We start from the raw sequence: 20,911 nt of genomic DNA, 5'->3' as shown, positions 1-20,911 counted from the left end.
TCATTCTGACCGAGTTTCGTGGTGTTTGGATTAATTCTCTAGGAGAAGTATATAAAAAATAAAAGCATGCATTTTCAATGGATGAAAAAAATCCATTGAAAATCTTCGCCTTTTCTTCGCCTTTTCAAGGCTTGGGCCCTAATAATCCTTAGGAAAACAATAGGGCCTTCGCCTTTTCAAGGCTTGGGCCCTAATAATCCTAAGGAAAACAATAGGGCCTTCGCCTTTTCAAGGCTTGGGCCCTAATAAATATATATATATATATAAAGAAGCCGGTGGCACCGCCACCCTGTTGCCTTTAGGGTTATTGTGCACGATGTGCAAAAACGTAACCCTGCTTTGATTGTCGAAAATAAGTGTGCTGTAGAGCTTGCATCAGTTTGGGTGCATCAAGTGCGCATCGAGGGCACATATCAACCACAAAGTGTGCGTGAGCAACCTTCTGAAACCTAAAATGAAAAATGAGACACCTCATCCATGGGTCTCATGGATTTAACGGACACATGAAATAAGTACACAAGACCGAGTATTCATATGAAGTGTGCCATTTGGGACAGGGCCTATGATCTTGAACCACTATAGCCACATATATGAGGTAATTTAAATATAGAATAATTTTTAATGTCATAGGATATCATAGCTCAATATGTTTTTCAGCACTTAAATGTGTAGACATAGAAGCCCAGTATTTATCTGGAGGTCTTTGTACAGGTTTATTAATGTAATTATATTTTACGCTTATGTGTCCTATGATATGCAATGGAAGTAAATTTTAATGTTTAACATGGGTGTATTCACAACACATAGCATACGATATAATATCTTAAGATTATTCATCATTATGTTGTCTCTGCCTTTTCTGTTTTAATGATATTCAGAACAGAAAAACTAAATGTTCCTTATAATTTTAATTAACACTAACTTTATTCTCATCTGAATTATAAATAATTGATTTGTATAAAATGATTTCAGCGCCTCTCTCTCTCTCTCTCTCTCTCTCTCTCTCTCTCTCTCTCTCTCTCTCTCTCACACACACACACACATACACAGTTCGATCGCGCCCGCGCCTCTCTCTCTCTCTCTCTCTCTCTCTCTCTCTCTCTCTCTCTCACACACACACACACAGTTCGATCGCGGCAGATTGCCTCTCTCGCGCGCACCCACACACTCCAGCTTAAGAGAGAGGCGCACGCCATCAAACTGTGTGTGTGGGTGTGTGTGTGAGAGAGAGAGAGAGAGAGAGAGAGAGAGAGAGAGAGAGAGAGAGAGAGAGAGAGAGAGAGAGAGAGAGAGAGAGAAGCGCGGGCGCGATCGAACTGTGTGTGTGTGAACAGTGGAAACATACTCCGTCATTTTTTTCATACAGGACATCATTCAGACTGCAAACTGTTTACTTATTTGTGTACACTCGCTATAAAACACAAGATCCTCAGTCACATACATAATATATTTATAAATAAATATAATTTTGGACACAAGAAGGCAGTATAGCCCTATTTATGATTTTGTGTTTAAACTATCACTGGAAGAGACCCCCCCCCCCCCCCCCCCTTTCCTTCTCACCCTCCCTACACAGACACACACACACACACACACACACACACAAAGAGAATGGCAGGGAACACTCTCTCTGTCGGATAGAGGGAGAGATAATGCTCAGAATCCACATTCAAACCAAAATATCTGACTTCATGTTGGTCAGAGCTAATAACTGTAAATTAGAAAGTTGTTCGGCTTGACGAGAACAATATACACGCCAAGTTTTGTAACTGTAGGTAAAACTAACTGAGTTATAACACACTTTATGTGTCCTTTTTTAGTCATAAATTCATTTCCTCGCCACGGCAAAACCGTTCGAGATATCAAAAATCCGCTGGCAATTTATCATCCTCAATATCTTCACTTCATGCTGACCGAGTTTCGTGGTGTTTGGATTAATTCTCTAGGAGAAGTTTATAAAAAATAAAAGCATGCATTTTGCAAACAACCCATAATAGCTGACTTCCTGTTGAGCTGTCGTTAAACTTAGAGCACGAAAGTTGTTTGGCCCGATGAGATCTAAGTATGTACCGAGTTTCATATTATTCCATGCAAGCATGTTTGATATATGGACAAGTGTTCGAATCCCATTCCAGGGGGCGCTGTCGAGCCCCCCTGCCACGCCCGGGTACCAGCTTCAGCCCGGCCCTGATGGCCGCGGGTTCTGACCGTTGTGCAAAGTTTCAAGAGTTTTCGAGCACGTTAAGGGCCCTAAAACCTTGAAAAACAAAAATAAAAGCATTCTCACTTGGCAGACAAATTTCACCTCCCCCCAAACACACGGAGAGACGTAGGGTCAGAGAGAGAGGAAGAGAAAATTCTCCAAAACATCCACATTCAAACCAAAATATCTGACTTCCTGTTGGTCTGAGCTAATAACTGTAAATTAGAAAGTTGTCCAGCTCGATATGAACAATATACATACTGAGTTTTAAGATTGTAGATAAAAGTATAGACCTAACTCCCCCTCTTTTGTCAAAAGGTGGCGCTACTGAGCCCCTGCACCACGCCCATTTCTGAAACTTTGCACATGTCTACTGGCTAATAAATGTGATGTGTTTGTCGAGTTTCATGCAATTTCAAGTATGCTAAGAGTCTCAAAAGCATCAAAAAATAATCTTAAAGTTTGATGCGTTACCACGGCAATAGTATCTAAGATATCAATAATCCTTTCACAGGTCTACATCTGCCGTGTGTTTACATTATACACATAAAGTTTTAAGCAAATCGGGTAAAAATAAGAGGGTGATTTAAAAGCATTTTGAAAGTGACACACTTCCTGCTGCCAAATGGTGGCGCTATAACTTTGACTCACAATAGTCACATCCATGTGATCGGCCTCTTACAGCGAACACACTGCTGAAGTTTCATCAAGATCAGTCAATGTATGCAGAAGTTATAACACACTTCCTGTTTCCATTATTCGCCATAAATTCGTTTCCTCGCCACGGCCAAACCGTTCGAGATATCAAAAATCCCCTGGCAATTTTTCATCCTCAATGTCTTGATTTCATGCACACCGAGGTTGGTGACGATCGGGTGAATTCCCTAGGAGAAGTGTTTCAAATTCCTGAGCATGAGTTTCCAAACAACCCATAATAGCCGACTTCCTGTTGGGCTGGGGTAAAAAGTAAAAGTACGAATTATTGTGCACGACGTGCAAAAACGTAACCCCGCTTTGACTGTTGAAAAGAAGTGTGCTGTAGAGCTTGCATCAGTGTGGGCTCTGCAAAAGTGCGCATCGAGGGCACATATCAACCACAAAGTATGCGTGCCGTGAGCAACCTTCTGAAACCTAAAATGAAAAATGAGACAGCCTACGGACATGGATTTAACGAACACATGCAATAAGTACACAAGACCGAAAATTCATATGAATTCATGCTGACCGAGTTTCGTGGTGTTTGGATTAATTCTCTAGGAGAAGTATATAAAAAAATAAAAGCATGCATTTTCAATGGATGAAAAAAATCCATGGAAAATCTTCGCCTTTTCTTCGCCTTTTCAAGGCTTGGGCCCTAATAATCCAAAGGAAAACAATAGGGCCTTCGCCTTTTCGAGGCTTGGGCCCTAATATATATATATATATATATATATATATATATATATATATATATATATGTGACAATCAGCGGCTGGAGTGCCCGCATGAGCCACTGGAGGGCACTCTCTTCCTGCGTTATGTTCCACCATGGACTCATTATGTTTGATTATGGTTTCATCAGTTTCACCTGTGCACCCTCAGCAACCCTTTATCTGGACTGTTCTGTTCTGTGCCCATTTGTGAAGTATTGTTTTACCCAAACTCTGTCTTAGTTTGCACCTCTTGTTTCTCCGTGCTTGGACTCGATCCTTTGTGTTCCTTTAATAAATATCTGCGAATGGATCCGACCGCCTCAGCCTCTACGTGACAATATATATATATATATATATATATATATATATATGTATATATATATATATATATATATATATATATATATAAAGAAGCCGGTGGCACCGCCACCCTGGTGCCTTTAGGGTTATTGTGCACGACGTGCAAAAACGTAACGCTGCTTTGATTGTCGAAAAGAAGTGTGCTGTAGAGCTTGCATCAGTTTGGGTGCATCAAGTGCAGATCGAGGGCACATATCAACCACAAAGTATGCGTGAGCAACCTTCTGAAACCTAAAATGAAAAATGAGACACCTCATCCATGGGTCTCATGGATTTAACGGACACATGAAATAAGTACACAAGACCGAGTATTCATATGAAGTGTGCCATTTGGGACAGGGCCTATGATCTTGAACCACAATAGCCACATATATGAGATAATTTAAATATAGAATACTTTTTAATGTCATAGGATGTCATAGCTCAATATGTTTTTCAGCACTTAAATGTGTAAATATAGAAGCCCAGTATTTATCTGGAGGTCTTTGTACAGGTTTATTAATGTAATTTTATTTTACGCTTATGTGTTCTATGATATGCAATGGAAGTAAATTTTAATGTTTAACATGGGTGTATTCACAACACATAGCATACGATATAATATCTTAAGATTATTCATCATTATGTTGTCTCTGCCTTTTCTGTTTTAATGATATTCATAACAGAAAAACTAAATGTTCCTTATAATTTTAATTAACACTAACTTTATTCTCATCTGAATTATAAATAATTGATTTCCGTATAAAATGATTTCAGCGCCTCTCTCTCTCTCTCTCTCTCTCTCTCTCGCGCATGCGTGGGCGTTTGTTCAGTGAGTGAGTGCGGAGTGTGAATCGGAGCGTGACTGTGGAGTCTTTTCTTAATTTTCAAAGGTCTGTTTTACTTATACAGTATGTTGTTTCTTTCATTGGTCTTTACTGTGTATGGTCACAAAGCACTGGGAACATTGTGGTGAGAACGGGGAGTTGGATTACCCAGTTTTTAAACTGGCTGCTGCCATGGCGAATGCGGAGACGACGAGTTATGGGCAACTCACCCGGCAGCATGGAATAAAAGTGCCGGTTGGAGTTGAGTGCTCAGTCGAAGAATGTGTTTTAGCGGTAGGAGCGGTGGTTGGTGTTGGTCACAGCAGCATTCGTTCGGCATCGAGAATGAACGGTGCTGTGGTGGTATTTTTAGACAAAGTTGAAAAAGCGAATGCGGCAGTTGAAAACGGGATAGTTCTCAATGATAGTTTGATTAAGGTCTTTCCACTTGTTAACACAGCGAGAAAGGTTTTGCTTTCCAATGTGCCCCCATTTATTAGTGATGAAGTGCTGCAACGTGAATTATCACGATATGGACAGTTGGTTTCGGCTATTAAGAAAATTCCTTTAGGGTGTAAATCCCGAAACACGTTGTGTACTTGGTACGCGCGTGTCCAGACAAAAATGCGTCAAATGGTACAGAAGAGGAAAGTGGATCTCAAAATCTAAATGAGAGTCAGAGGGTGGAAGAAGAAAGTGAAGTTGGTGAGGTTTCGGATTTGAGTGTGGGCAATGAAGAACCAGGAAGTAGTGGAGTGAAGTGTAGTGAGAAACGGATTCGAAAAGATGATGAGATAATGGATATTGAGCTGGACGAGATGGTGGGTGATTTACTCAAAGAGGAGGAAGCAGCATTTGAGAGGGGGTAAAATCTTTGCGTGGCAGGGGGAGCTGCCACTCGACCAGTCACGGATATATGCGCCTGCCACTGCGTTATATGCGCCGGCCACTCGACCAGTCACGGATATATGCGCCTGCCACTCGACCAGTCACAGATATATGCGCCGGCCACTCAACCAGTCACAGATATATGCGCCTGCCACTCGACCAGTCACGGATATATGCGCCGGCCACTGCGTTATATGCGCCAGCCACTCGACCAGTCACGGATATATGCGCCTGCCACTCGACCAGTCACAGATATATGCACCGGCCACTCGACCAGTCACGGATATATGCGCCGGCCACTCGACCAGTCACGGATATATGCGCCGGCCACTCGACCAGTCACGGATATAAGTTATGCGCCGGTCACTGCGTTATATGCGCCAGCCACTCGACCAGTCACGGATATATGCGCCTGCCGCTCGAACTTACACAATATGTAAGGTTAAAAAAAAAAATGCAGCGCGCGTCTCGTGGTTCTATTAGCATCGCGCCGGCCACTACCAGCCACACGATCTCTCACTGTTTACATCCATCAGACACTCCTAATGATACACAAAAGCACACATACAGTGCAAAACATATCTTATTTACCTACTTCTCATCTTATCTGTTTTTTTATTTGCTATATTTTTACCCGTATGGGAGCGCGCTCGTGGCTAAGCGAAGCGTCGCACCAGCCACACGATCTCTCGCTGTTTACGGCCACTACCAGCCACACGATCTCTCACTGTTTACATCTATCAGACACTCCTAATGATACACGAGAGCACGCATACAGTGCAATACATATCTTATTTACCTATATCTCATCTTATCTGTTTTTTTTATTTGCTATTTTTACCCGTATGGGAGCGCGCTCGTGGCTAAGCGAAGGGATCGCACCAGCCACACAATCTCTCGCTGTTTACGGCCACTACCAGCCACACAATCTCTCACTGTTTACATCCATCAGACACTCCTAATGATACACAGAAGCACACATACAGTGCAATACATATCTTATTTACCTCATTCTCATCTTATCTGTTTTATTATTTGCAATTTTTACCCGTATGGGAGCGCGCTCGTGGCTAAGCGAAGTGTCGCACCAGCCACACAATCTCTCGCTGTTTACATCCATCAGACACTCCAAATGATACACGAGAGCACGCAGACAGTCCAATACAGATCTTATTTACCTATTTCTCAACTAAATCTTATTTTTATTCGCTCTTTTTTACCCGTATGGGAGCGCGCTCGTGGCTCTTACCGTTGCGCCAGCCACAAGATATCTCTTACTGATCTCTACACATTGTTTTATGAAATATTGTTTAAACAGCCTACCTTTTTAAGTACTCGTTTGGTGAACCATTTGTAAAGCTTTGTAAACCATTTCTTTAAATGTTTGTGTTATTCAACAACATTGAAACAGCATTGGTAATTATTTTTTGTAATAATTTATTGTATACAGAGAAAAAAGTCCTGACAGCACAATGTGTGTGGCACAGCAATGAGGCATCCCTTTGCCCTTAAAACCAATCTGGATCTCTGGATATTCTGTAAAAATGATAAGAGTTTAATCATTTAAGGATTTATAAAACACATAGAATAGACAAAGCTATAGAGCAATAACTAAAATCAGAAAAAGGGTACTAAAATGCCATTTTAACATACTTACGCCAAATGTCCCTTTGTGTGCAAAACCGTTTCTGCCTGGAACCTTTGGAAGCCCTCTGTTTTTTTTATGATTAATAGGGTTACCTTTGAAAGACCAAGAAAGGAAAGAGAGGACTGCTATTTACATGATGACCCATGAAGTGAGTCATAGGCGAACAAAATTATCAAATTTACCTCAGGAGTTAATACTTCCAAAATGTAGGATGTATTGATTAACTCTTTCATGTCAATCTTTGTGACTTGTTGAAGTCTATCAATGATCCCCTCTGTCTGTTGGCAAAAGGCATTGCATTCAACGTTGTTAAAGTATATTTGTTTTATCTGAAGTGTAGCTTATTTCCAAATGTTAGTAAATAAATGTTTATATTTGTGGGTTTTCCTACAAAAGTTACTTGATTGTTTGTTAATTATAAAATAGTTTTACCTGTTGTTCATCAAAAAAATAAATCCTTTCATTTAGTTTCATCTTCAGCTTAGTGTCAGGGTTACATCATCCAGATCACCATCTCCGCCCACTCGTTCCCTTTCACCCAACCAGACTTTTCCCCGTTCATTATCCCCTGAGCACTAATCACCGTCACCTGTGTCCCATCAACCATATGGACTATAAAACACTCACCTTCACTGCAGTCACTTGTCTGGTCTCGTCATTCCATGGCTCACAGACTTCCCGATCACTTACCTTCTACTTACCGTCGCTTCACTCATCTTGGATCAACCCATCCGTACCAGCCATCGCCACGCCACCTGCAAGAGAGGGAAAGAAAGAGAGAGACTTATAACCACAGCTAAGCTTCATTGAACTTTCTATGTTGCTTCTTCTCACCTTTTATCTCCGACCGCAATCCTTCTGCAAAATAAACACTGATAACTTACCATCTTGTCTGATTCCTCTGTGATCCGTGACAGAAGACCAGACCACAGAAAGGAGTAATTATGCAGAATCAGTCGGATTTAGAAGAGGATTCCTCAGCGGCTAATCCTCCGGTCGCCGCGGCACTCTTTCCACCACCTCCACTTCCGCAACCTCCCGCTGCTTCGTTCACTGCCTCTGCGAGTCCCATGGCCCGGCCAGCGCCCTACTCTGGTGAGGCGGAGAACTGCAGTGGGTTTCTTCTCCAGGTATCCTTGTATATCTCCATGAATGAGCATCAGTTCCGTAGTGATACCGCCCTGGTGGCTTTCATTATCTCACTGTTATCTGGTCAAGCACTTCGATGGGCACAGTCATTGTGGGATTCAGATGCCCTGGTGGTCAAATCCTTCTCAAGTTTTAAACAGCACTTTAAAGAGGTTTTTGGGCAAACAATATCAGAACTGTCCATTCACGACCAACTCTATAACCTCCGTCAAGGAAATTCTTCAGTGAGTTCGTATACGCTTCAGTTCCGCACACTAGCCGCAGCTAGCGGCTGGAATGAAACCGCCCTGATCACCGCCTTTCGTCATGGTTTGAATTCCAACGTCCGCCAGCTGTTGGTGGTGTATGAGGACAGCATGGGGTTAGAGAATCTGATCCAGCAGACAATCCGTACAGCCCAGCGTCTCACCGCTTGTGATAGGTTTGTACCCACTGTAAGTTCTCCGCCTCCGGCGCCTTCAGTCACTCCTCCAGCACCAGTTCCAATGGAAGTAGACTCCACCCACCTTTCTACAGCTGAACGCCAGCGCAGATTTCAACATTCCCTCTGTCTTTACTGTGCTTCCGACAAGCATCTCCTCAGTTCTTGCCCTGTACGACCTCCGCGACAGGCGGCGGTAAGTGCCATTCAACTCTCCCCGAAGATTGAGCCTCTCACACGTACCAGAGTACATGTATTAACCTCCTGTGTTTGTCTCCCAGCGCAAGCCCTCATTGACTCCGGGTCTGCGGGGAACTTCATATCCACCCAGTTTCTCCAAAAGTTGAATATTCGGCGACGCCGTCTGTGCCGAGATCTTCCCGTCCAAACCATACAAGGCAAGCCATTAGGTCGTGGTCGAATTCGCCATTATACACCCACTCTAACTCTTCGTATCGGCTGTTTACACTCTGAGGAAATTTCTCTTATGGTGCTGGAGGAGTCCACCGCGGATATCATCCTGGGACGTCCCTGGTTAGTACAACATCAGCCGGTACTCCACTGGGGAACTGGAGAGGTACTCCGTTGGGGTGAAGATTGCCATAGATCCTGCCTCAGTTCCATCCAGAAGGTTCATTCTTCGTCCCGTTCCAAGTCACCCGCGGGGGAAACTAGAGTTCCTGTCTGTTCTACTTCGGTGGAAAGCCCTGAAGTCCAAGTTCAAGGCGAAATCCCAGTGGAGTACCAGGCGTTCCAGGACGTATTCAGTAAGGAACTGGCAACCAAACTACCTCCACACCGGCCATGGGACTGCGCCATCGACTTGCTACCCGGAGCCACCACTCGCAAAGGTCGTATATATCCTCTGTCCATCCCGGAACAGAAGGCCATGGAGGAGTATGTGAAGGAAGCTTTACATCAGCAGTTTATTCGCCCATCTACCTCCCCTGCCGCTTCGAGCTTCTTCTTTGTGGCCAAAAAGGACGGAGGCTTGCGGCCCTGTATCGATTACCGTCATCTTAACTCTCAGACTGTCAAATTCAGCTATCCCCTTCCTCTGGTACCTGCCGCCCTGGAACAGTTGCGTGGTGCACGCATTTTCTCCAAACTGGACCTTAGAAGTGCGTATAATCTGATCCGAATCCGGCATGGAGATGAGTGGAAAACTGCCTTTGTGACCCCCTCGGGCCACTACGAGTATCAGGTCATGCCTTTCGGACTGTCCAACGCTCCTGCCGTCTTCCAAGGTCATATGAATGAAGTCCTTCGAGAGTTCCTCAACCATTTTGTAATCGTCTACATTGATGATATACTCATATACTCTTCTTCTATGTCTGAGCACCATCAACATGTCATCCAGGTCCTCGAGAAGCTGAGAGCACACAGGTTATATCTGAAGCTGGAGAAGTGCGAATTTCACACCTCTACCGTTCACTTCCTGGGTTATGTCATCAACCAACAGGGCATCCAAATGGACCAGAGGAAGGTGGAAACTATCCAGAACTGACCACAACCCTCCTCCGTAAAGGAACTGCAACGATTCCTGGGGTTCGCGAACTTCTATAGACGATTCATCCGGAACTACAGTCATATCAGTGCTCCCCTCACTTCTTCCCTCAAGGGACGGCCCAAGTCTCTGTCCCTATCTCCCTCCGCAGTACAGGCCTTCCAGCGTTTAAAGGAAACTTTCATCACTGCTCCCATCCTCATTCATCCAAACCCGGACCTTCCGTTTGTGGTAGAGGTAGATGCCTCATCTACTGGAGTAGGAGCAGTTCTCTCTCAGCGGCAGGGTGAGCCACCCAAACTCCTTCCATGCGCCTTCTTCTCCAAGAAATTAGCCCCGGCGGAGCGGAACTATGACGTCGGTAACCGAGAGCTGCTGGCCATCAAACTGGCCCTTGAGGAGTGGAGGCACTGGCTGGAGGGAGCTAACCATCAATTCACAGTAATCACCGATCATCGCAACTTGGAGTACTTAAGGGAGGCTAAAAGACTGAACCCTAGACAAGCCCGCTGGGCTCTATTCTTCACACGCTTCAACTTTGTGGTGTCATATCGTCCCGGGAGTAAGAATTGCAAGGCTGATGCACTTTCACGACTCCATCACACCTCTGTTGAAGATCTTCATCCCGAACCTATCCTCCCTCCAGCCGTAATCCTCAGTCCAATCGTCTGGGAGGTTGACCAACAGATCGCCCAGGAACTGACACGTCAACCCGCTCCGCCGGGAGGTCCAGAAGGGCGTATTTTCGTACCTCCACATCTACGTACTCCCCTTCTGGACTCCGCTCACTCCCTTCCGGGCTCTGGACATCCGGGTAGCAAGCGTACCCTCTCGCTCCTCAGTCAACGGTACTGGTGGCCGTCCATCTCCAGAGATGTCTCCAGGTTCATCCGCGGTTGTTCAGTCTGTGCCATCACCAACACCCCGAGGAGAGTCCCAGAAGGCAAGCTCGTGCCGTTACCGCTTCCCAGGCGACCATGGTCACACATTGGTGTCGATTTCATGACTGATCTACCCAATTCAGAAGGCTTTACCTGCGTATTCGTTGTTGTGGACAGGTTCTCTAAAGGTTGTAAGCTGATTCCCTTACCTGGTCTTCCCACTGCGTTACAAGCAGCTGAAGCTCTATTCCACAACGTCTTTAGGAACTTCGGCCTCCCAGAGGATATCGTCTCGGATCGGGGACCTCAGTTCATCTCAAGAGTATGGCAAGCCTTCAAACTCCTCGGGGTCACCATCAGCCTTTCCTCAGGCTACCATCCGCAGACTAACGGCCAGACTGAGCGGAAGATTCAGGAGATTGGACGTTACCTGCGGACGTACTGCCATCAGTACCAGGACAGCTGGAACCGTTACCTCCCATGGGCTGAGTATGCCCAAAACTCTCTGCGGCAGAACACCACCGGGCTCACCCCCTTCCAGTGTATCCTTGGTTACCAGCCTCCACTCTTTCCTTGGTCGGGTGAGCCCTCGGAGGTTCCAGCTGTCGACTTCTGGTTCCATCATACCGAGGGGGTATGGGACTCAGCTCATGTGCATCTATAGCAGGCAGTACGGAGACACAAGGAACAAGCGGACCGTCACCGACTCGACACCCCTCAGTATCAGCCAGGTCAAAAGGTGTGGTTGTCGACTCGAGACATCCGTCTCCGTCTACCTTGCCGTAAGCTGAGTCCTCGATTCATCGGACCATTCACCATCCAGAGGCAGTTGAACGAAGTGACCTACAGGCTCAATCTTCCCCCTCATTTCAGGATTGCTCCTTCATTCCATGTTTCCTTACTTAAACCCTTCACTGACCCTGTCACCCCTGTTCCCTCAGATAACCTTCCCACTGACGTACCTCCTCCCGTTCCCGTTGAAGAGGAGCCCATTTATCGAGTCCGCTCTATCATGGATTCTCGGCGGCGAGGTCCTCGGCTGGAGTACCTGGTGGACTGGGAGGACTACGGACCAGAGGAACGTTCCTGGGTCCTGCGAGATGACATCTTGGATCCAACGCTACTCACCCAGTTCCACAGTGATCATCCGGATCGTCCGGCTCCCAGGGGTCGTGGTCGACCTCGCCGCCGGCAGCGCCCGTCTCAGGCGTCAAGAGCCGCCTCGGGAGGGGGGGGTACTGTCAGGGTTACATCATCCAGATCACCATCTCCGCCCACTCGTTCCCTTTCACCCAACCAGACTTTTCCCCGTTCATTATCCCCTGAGTACTAATCACCGTCACCTGTGTCCCATCAACCATATGGACTATAAAACACTCACCTTCACTGCAGTCACTTGTCTGGTCTCGTCATTCCATGGCTCACAGACTTCCCGATCACTTACCTTCTACTTACCGTCGCTTCACTCATCTTGGATCAACCCATCCGTACCAGCCATCGCCACGCCACCTGCAAGAGAGGGAAAGAAAGAGAGAGACTTATAACCACAGCTAAGCTTCATTGAACTTTCTATGTTACTTCTCACCTGTTATCTCCGACCGCAATCCTTCTGCAAAATAAACACTGATAACTTACCATCTTGTCTGATTCCTCTGTGATCCGTGACACTTAGGGGCAAATGTTGGATTTTTATGCAAAAACATCCTGTTTGATCTTATTGTGCCACTTGTCAAGCCACTGTGTAGTTCCTGCAATGTGAGGAAATGGTCAATTAATTTCATACAGTAATGAAATAACTGTATGGGGGTTCATTCAGTATCTCTTTGAAACAAGTGAAACAAATATATATTATTTTTCTAATTGTGTGACAATTCAAAAAAATATATATTTGTTTCACTTGTAATATTCACCTTACAAAAAAGGCAAGTCACATTTATTCAGTTATTGGTGTGATGAAGTATTCATGTTGTTTACCATTATCTCCTGATCTGTCACTACGTCTACCATGTAGCGACAATGAGTCTTACATTAAATTAGCTCAAATTATATATAGGGAATTTAATAATTAATCATGAATGATTAATATATTGCATATTACAGTTAAATTATCGAAGCTGAAAATAGATCGATTGTATATATGAATGATCACCATAATGGGTTATGGTTCGTCATTAATATATCAATAGTCTTATTACAGATCGATTATATGAGATAACCTTAAATGGAATTAATTTAGTTATCGAACAATCTGTTTGTCCAGCAAACGGCCGTAAGATTAACTTATCAATTTTCAACAAAAATTATCTCTTTCTTATAATTCCAAAAAAGCTATTTTCTGGCCATGAAAAATCACCTTCTTGTTATTATAAAATTTAGGTTACTGAAATAGTAACGAATTGTAAAGCTTTGTAGCTAAAGGGTCGAACAATTCATTGACTTTGTAAAAATGAGCACTTTAGACAATTAGCAATCAAGAATATAATGGTTTTAATAAAAAGAAACTACGGATACAGAATTCTACATTTAAACCCAGGATACATGTATGTACAATAAACAGTAAAACTAACGAGACAAACGAATAACAACGGGAGTGAGAGAGAGAGAGATTGAGTGAGAGAGAGAGAGAGTGAAATATATATATATATATATATATATATATAGAGAGAGAGAGAGAGAGAGATAGAGGATGAGAAAGTGAAACTAACGGTCAGGATGAGAGAGATCACCGGGGTGATCGCAGCATGGCAAAAATTACAGACAATAACCCTTAGAGAGGCAACAAGAAATCACATCAATCAAATCAAATCAAATCAATAACCTATACTTGCGTATATGGTTCTCTTTGTGTGAGCTGAAGAACGCAGAGTCGTGTGCGTGTTTGTCCTTCGGCGCTATAGGCTTGTTCTCTCGTGTCTTCCGGGGCGAGCAGACTCGCGGGAAGTTTTAAAGGTTCACCGAACGTGAAGTTACCAAGGAAATAGTTCAGAGTTCATCTCCCTCGGGAGGGAGAGGCGAAGAATGAAAATAAAACTTAGTAAAGAAAGGAAAAGAAAAGAAACGCGGTGTAATGCTCCCTAAGGAGCCATGGGACCGGACACCTCTCACAGGGAAAGTGCTCTTTTTGAGAAACTCCTGTGTCAGTTTCTTATAGAGAGGAGGGGTTCACGCCTGCTTTGCGTATGTGAACCAATCATCTTAGAGCATCTTGAGCGGGAAAAGTTCTTCTTTGTCTTGTCAGGATAATTGATGATGCTATAAAATTTGGTCATTTCTAGCCAGAAAGATTGTACACACAGAACAATACATTTTACTGTAATATCCTATGTATGACTGGTTTAGTCAAAACAAGACGGTCAAACAGGTACCAAGAATGGCCGGAAAGAGTAGAAGAAACATAAAGTTACATTCATATGCAGAATTACACACATTTAATGTTCACTCACACGACTATAAAGCCATAATACCGGCTACCATGACCTAGGAAAGATCAAATTCATGTTTATACATTTCTTAAGTGGTTATACTTATAGAAAATATAAGATTGCAGAGTCTATTAGTCTTTCTTCATCAGAATTCAAGTGGGAGCTGTGATTCCCTTGGAATTCCTTTTGGGGGTCATAAAGTTTTATGACCTAGCAAGAGGGAGAGTTACAGAAGATGATACTGTTAGGTAATCTTTCTTTAGAAATACACTTAAGATTTGAAGTTACAGACCAGTCTCCAATTACATCTATAGAATAAGACAAAACTAATTAGATATGCATGCATACAGGAAGGTTAGATACAATTCTGTGTTATATACATTAAGGACATTCCTATCCTAAGTTGCACACAAAGGACGTTTGTGTGCGGGTATGTCGGGTGTGTGTGTGTGTGTATCCTTAGGGCATATTGTCCATCCGTGGTGTGCACCACGTGAGGGTTTCGAGAACAACGGGGACCTGTTTCTTGATTGCGCAATGCGTCGTAAATGGAGTTAATCAATGACCGGCTGGCAGACATTGGGGCACCATTTCACATGATTCAAGGTTTTGTGAATTAAACATATATGTGTTCATATTTGTTCAGTAGTGAAAGGAAAACAGGATTCGGTCAGTCGCTACAACCACCAATCCCTGCTTCAAAATTGATAGAGTTCTGTAAAAAGAAATGGGATGGTAAGAAAAATATTAAATGGATTTTAATGTAGTTAGTGAAGTTTGTTTGGAAATGTAAACTGCATACTTCTCATAAGGATATGACGTTTCAATGTCACATCCACAGCTAAATGCCATGTCCTTTGTGACCATTGTATGATTTATGCCAGCACAGTCATAGTGCAGCCACTCATTACAAATGTCACACTGAATCCATTGCAGTGTCTTCACATCTGGATGCATGGTTCTGCAGAAGAAACAAGATGCACATTTAAATAAATATTCAATCTATATAGTATAACATGGTAAAATGCAGTATGGTCACTTACTTGTTCCCGGTTTTTTGAAAAATACAAACACCAATCTCCTGGGCCAAACATTTGTTTTCAGCCTCATCTTTGGTGTGAAGTTTAATTTCGGAAGTTGTCATCTTTGGTGTAAAGTCTTAAGAACAGAAGAGGTGCAAACTAGTTTATGATTTTAAGCAAAATAGTAATTATAATATTTAGTTTATAATTTACAAAAATTTTAGACCCAAACAGACCATACATGCATCCATTTTATAGAAAAAGAAGCATGATTTAATTTAGAAATTGAGACTCTCCTTTACCTCAGTTTGTATATTTTCAACCAAACACGAAGCATGGTAAACTCTAAGGTGAATCAACTGTTCAGTGTGGAGCAACTCGGATGACATGTTGAGACCTTTTGCTTCCATCTCTGCAGCCTATGAAAATGTAAAGAGCTTCGTATAATGTAGTGTACTAGTAAACAATTTTTGATTGAAGACTCATTGTATTTATTATATAAATGTTAATTAATGTACACATTAGTGAAAATAAATCTCCATCCACTTACTGTGCAAACAAAAACACCACAGTTGCTTCCATCGCTTCTCTGCCATTGCTGCGGATTGCGTACAGGCCACCCTTCCAGGGAGTCTAGATTTCTAAACACATCTCTGGGAAATAGAATTAATGTAAAGTAGGCAAGTCATTCAATATTTTTAAACGTATACAAATATTAAATAAATGATGGATCGTACTTCAGAATGTCCATGTCTGATGCTGAAATGTCAATGTTGTGCTGTGTGTTGTCATAAATTCTTATTTGTTTTGCTGTCTTGTCAAACACCTGTAGAAGAAATTCAATAAAGGGCTAATTTACAACGCTTAAAAATGCTAAATTGACTTGTTTACAAAATTGTACTTCTCTGTACAGTCTCTTTATTATCTAATTTCCTCATTGTGTGACTAACACTTCTTGAGTTGAACTTACCCAAAGAATGAAGTGGCATCCTCTCTCTGGTGTCTGGCCACCAATAATTCTTGGAAACAGAATTTTCTGTGCATCATTCTATAATGAAAGAAATAGGAAACACATTATACTGTGTCATTACATGTAGAAACATGCAGGAAACCTTAATATATATTTATTTTACAAATTGTACAGTACCTCAAGAATATACAAATGAGAATCTGAAACTGTTTTTGAAGCAAGCCAGTCTCTATGCCACAAAATGAATGTGTCAGTCGTCAAGGCTATACACTGAGGATAGAACAAAATTACATGTAAATTGTATAAAGGAAATGCACTACACCTGTCTCATATAGCATGTATGTTGAATAAATCGCACAATAGGAATAATTGATTAACTTTTATGAAATTGACAAAAAAAATATTTTATGAAAAGTAGTGTGAAAAAAGTATATGTTATGAAGTAATTACTTACATCCTGGGTCTCTGCTGCAATTTGTGCAACCCGACAATTCACTGCCTTTAAAGCACAATATGAAAATGCATTGTAGAAATTGTAATGTGAGTTTCAATATCTACTGTACATGTCTTAAAAGTTTAACATTTCACATTTTAGATAAGTAACAGTTCACTAATGAGTTTATCAATTGGATTAAATTAAACTAATATTAGTCCTAATAATTGGTACTCACATTATCAGTCAGCCATGGCATCCAAATACTGGTGTCTTTCAAGAGATCAGGTGGGCAAAGGCTTTTCAGGTCACGTAGTTCCAATGAGGTGTAGTGAGAGATTTTAGCAATGACAGTGGTGTCTCTCTTCTCTACAGAATAGAGATGTGAGATTTTGTCCTAAGGTTGAAAAAGTTATGTTAATATTCTTATTTTCCTATTGAAAAAAAATAAAAATTATATATATATATATATATATATATATAAAATTACTGTTCAGCTTTGAAAACGAGCACACGTTACCTTGTTTGTTTCATTAACTGGAAACATTGACACTGAAAACTGGTAACAATCAACAGTAGAACTGTCTTCTTTTGCTGGACCCTGAGGACTTCTGGAGTCTTGGTCAGTTTTTCTTGTGTATGTTTCTAGAATTAATTTTGAATAGTTGCATTATATTAATACATAATGGCCCAGTTTCACAGACATGGCTTAACTTAAGTCAGGAGTACATCTTAGATAAGTATGGAACATTGAGCAGGGTTTATCAAAATGCCTTAGAAGAGGAAAATGCCCTAGAATACAACATAATTAGTATGAATCTTGTGACAAAACAATGACACTGATTCTAATAATTGTCAGTTCAAGTTATTTTTTAGTTAAGACAGCTAAAACATTCATTTAAGTCTGAGACTAGACTTAAGCCTTGTCTGTGAAACCAGGGGTAAGTGTCAAACCTGTATTAAATTTCATGTAAAAGTCATTTTAAATTTTCACATTCTTACCTGTTCTGCCACATACTAGTTTGCCATTTAATCCGAGGCGTATGGCCTCTGATGTGTTTTGTTTTTCCATTTCCTTCATGAAGGAACTATTAAGTTTTTCATTGTGGAGGTGAAAATAGAGACGCAGTGAGAACATGTAATGGGTGTCCTTCATTTAGCACAGTGAGTAGCGGCTTGAGGAAAGCTCTCTGTTTATTTGTTCTGCTGCTGCAGAATTAATCAGAGCAGCCAGGTCTGGGATCACTTTAAGGCTGCGTAGTCTCTCTTCAGGGCGCTTCTGGTTTTTTTGATGAAATCTGTCATACAATGAGTATCGGTCTGATGTCCCAGTCTCAGGGTGTGGATATGAGAACTTGTCCATTTCTTTGGCTTTTCCTGCAAATCTTGGTTTCCTTCTGATGTTCTTTATCCATTCAAGATCTACAGTTAACTTTCCTTCAGCTGCAAGTGATATGTTGGCTTCCGTTGGTGCACATACCCGTCCATCATTTGGCTGGAAGAATCTCTGCTGTGTTCGATTGTTCACATGTCTGGCAACACGTCCAGCAATGTCAGAGATATACACAGTGGGTGGATGTTTAAAACTTAGGAGAGCATCCCCGTGGTCCCGTGCAGATTCCTGCCACCATAATGGTGATGCATAATATACAACACCATGGGTGCAGCCCATATGTAACACTCCACCTGTGTTATAATAACAGAAATGTTATTATGCAACTGTTTTCTGCATAATTATGGGTAATAAAACAAGGAAAGCATGAACAATTCCCTGCACTAAATAATGTATATGACATGGAATACCAATATCTTACATCCAGCTTTCTTCAGCTTCACAAACATTTTGGGGTAAATCTCCTTATAAAGGAGAAGTTCCTCCAGCCTGTTTATAAGGTCTGTTATCGAGCCAGTTGAAGACACTCCAAGACAATTGCATGCCTTCACCAGGTCTTCTCTTTTGTGCTGTAGAGAAATTATAAACGATTATTATTGTTTATGGGGAAAAAAAGTTCTGGCATGCTAAAAAGGCAAACAGGTCATATTACTTTCTCAGAAGGATAATGCTAATGAAAAAAAAAACAAAGATTATTAAAGAACATTCAATGGATCAAATTATATATATTATGTAAAAATTTAAGGCAGGTAGGTTTTCAAGGTCAGTATAAAGGTAAAAGTCCCACTTTACATTAGGTGGCCTTAACTACTTTAGTACTTGCATCAAAAAACTAAGTACAATATACGTACAGTATTAAGTTCATTTTGTATTGCAACACATTTTTGCTACTATTGAGGTGGGATACAGTTAAAGTTAGGACAGGTTAGGTGGTATTTTTAGGTTTAAGAGTAAGTTAAGGTATAATGGATTGGTCAACAGTGTAATTATAGATGTAATTACATGCTGGTATTTTTTAAATTTAATTACAGTTTAAAAACATTTATTTAAACAATAACTGCATTGTATCAAAGTTATTAATTTAAATGTAATTGTATAGTAGTAAAGGCCATCTGATGTAAAGTGGGACCAATGTTATGGTACACCCTCTTAATATCTTGAATAATTATCCAAAGTCTTTCACATGTAAAATGATGGTCTTTAACTACACATTAATCTCAACAGGGATGAAGAGGAATATTACACATTAAAACTGTGGAGGATTGAGAAGGAAATCGTATCAGGTAAGTATAATTCACAGGATCATCACTTAGCTCAAAGATGATGAATACAATTCAGGTATGCTAATCACAGGTTACTAAAGTTCTTTACAAAGACAGCTGAGAGGAAGAGTCCAGAATTCCTTCAGTGAGGCCAGCCAGAATAAATGTGCATGTGGGGTCTCAGTTTGAGTTCAAAGAAGGTAATTAGCTTCAAGTGCGTCTAATACTCCGGTAAGTATGAGCGGGTGAGCCTAGTGCACTCATTATATATGGCATCCTGCTAAATATCTTACCGATCTTGAGTCCAGTATTTGCAAAATCTGGTCTTCATCAACTTCCCGGACTTCACGGCATTAAGAGTTCACCCTTTCACTTTGAGAGAGACCTTTGTTAATTTCAGTTTTTGGAACCTTGTCATCAACTCTGGTGTGTTTCCCAATCCAAGGTGCAAATGCTGAATATGTCAGCGGACTTGTGAAAGGGTTGTTAGATGAATCTGAGGAACATAAGTTTTTAGATCAACATCAGTTAATTTTGCCACTATAGCTACAAAACTACAATAAATATAGTTTTACCCTGATTTTTTACAAATGTAACACATTGACATTGTTAATAGACATTATTATCATTAAAGCCAATAGTAGAATTAAACAGGGTATTCATGGCTACCATCACAAAATCCAGTGGCAATGATCTCTTTTTCTAGGTCCTCCCATCTTGTTTCCACATTAGCCTGAGTGTCCTGGGGGCCGATGTTGTCTATGTCTGGGCGTCTCATGAGATTGACTAGAATTATAACGTAAAAGGGGTATTGACAAGCTGTATGTAATTGTGTGTTAAGGTGAATGCATTATTATTTTATTTTTTTACAGATTATGTTTTTTGTTCAGATGTTCCACTCACCTGGTAAATCGAATGCAACTTTCCAGTTGGCATCTGCTATGACAATGTATGGGTGGTGTCCACATCGGTAACAAAAAAAATTGTACGAGTACTGTCTTAGCGCACAGAAATGGTAAAATGCCTTTCTTAAAATATTGACTGGCAATTTAGATCGGGAATGGGATTCCATTGTTCTGATCATGCGACCCACAGCAATGTGATTCTGTGGAAAGTGAATATAATAACGTTGTA

General features: G+C 41.6%; 2 long non-coding RNA genes across 2 annotated transcripts; both read right to left on the bottom strand.

Moving 5' to 3' along the window:
* Nucleotides 1–16,888: 16,888 nt before the first annotated feature.
* On the bottom strand, nt 16,889–17,486 carry LOC143757409 (uncharacterized). The gene is made up of 3 exons (XR_013210505.1): nt 17,361–17,486; nt 17,144–17,188; nt 16,889–16,959 (listed from the first exon to the last, which is right to left on the bottom strand). It is a non-coding gene; the product is annotated as an uncharacterized LOC143757409 (long non-coding RNA).
* Nucleotides 17,487–20,139: 2,653 nt separating this feature from the next.
* On the bottom strand, nt 20,140–20,872 carry LOC143757407 (uncharacterized). The gene is made up of 3 exons (XR_013210504.1): nt 20,681–20,872; nt 20,447–20,563; nt 20,140–20,273 (listed from the first exon to the last, which is right to left on the bottom strand). It is a non-coding gene; the product is annotated as an uncharacterized LOC143757407 (long non-coding RNA).
* Nucleotides 20,873–20,911: the final 39 nt, after the last annotated feature.

The sequence above is a fragment of the Siphateles boraxobius genome, unplaced genomic scaffold (genome assembly GCF_051911475.1).
Source record: "Siphateles boraxobius isolate OS27281-9 unplaced genomic scaffold, OSU_SipBor_1 30, whole genome shotgun sequence".
Lineage (NCBI taxonomy): Eukaryota > Metazoa > Chordata > Actinopteri > Cypriniformes > Leuciscidae > Siphateles > Siphateles boraxobius.
The sequence above is the reverse complement of the archived record's forward strand: the minus strand, read 5'-3'. Positions and strand labels throughout refer to the sequence as shown.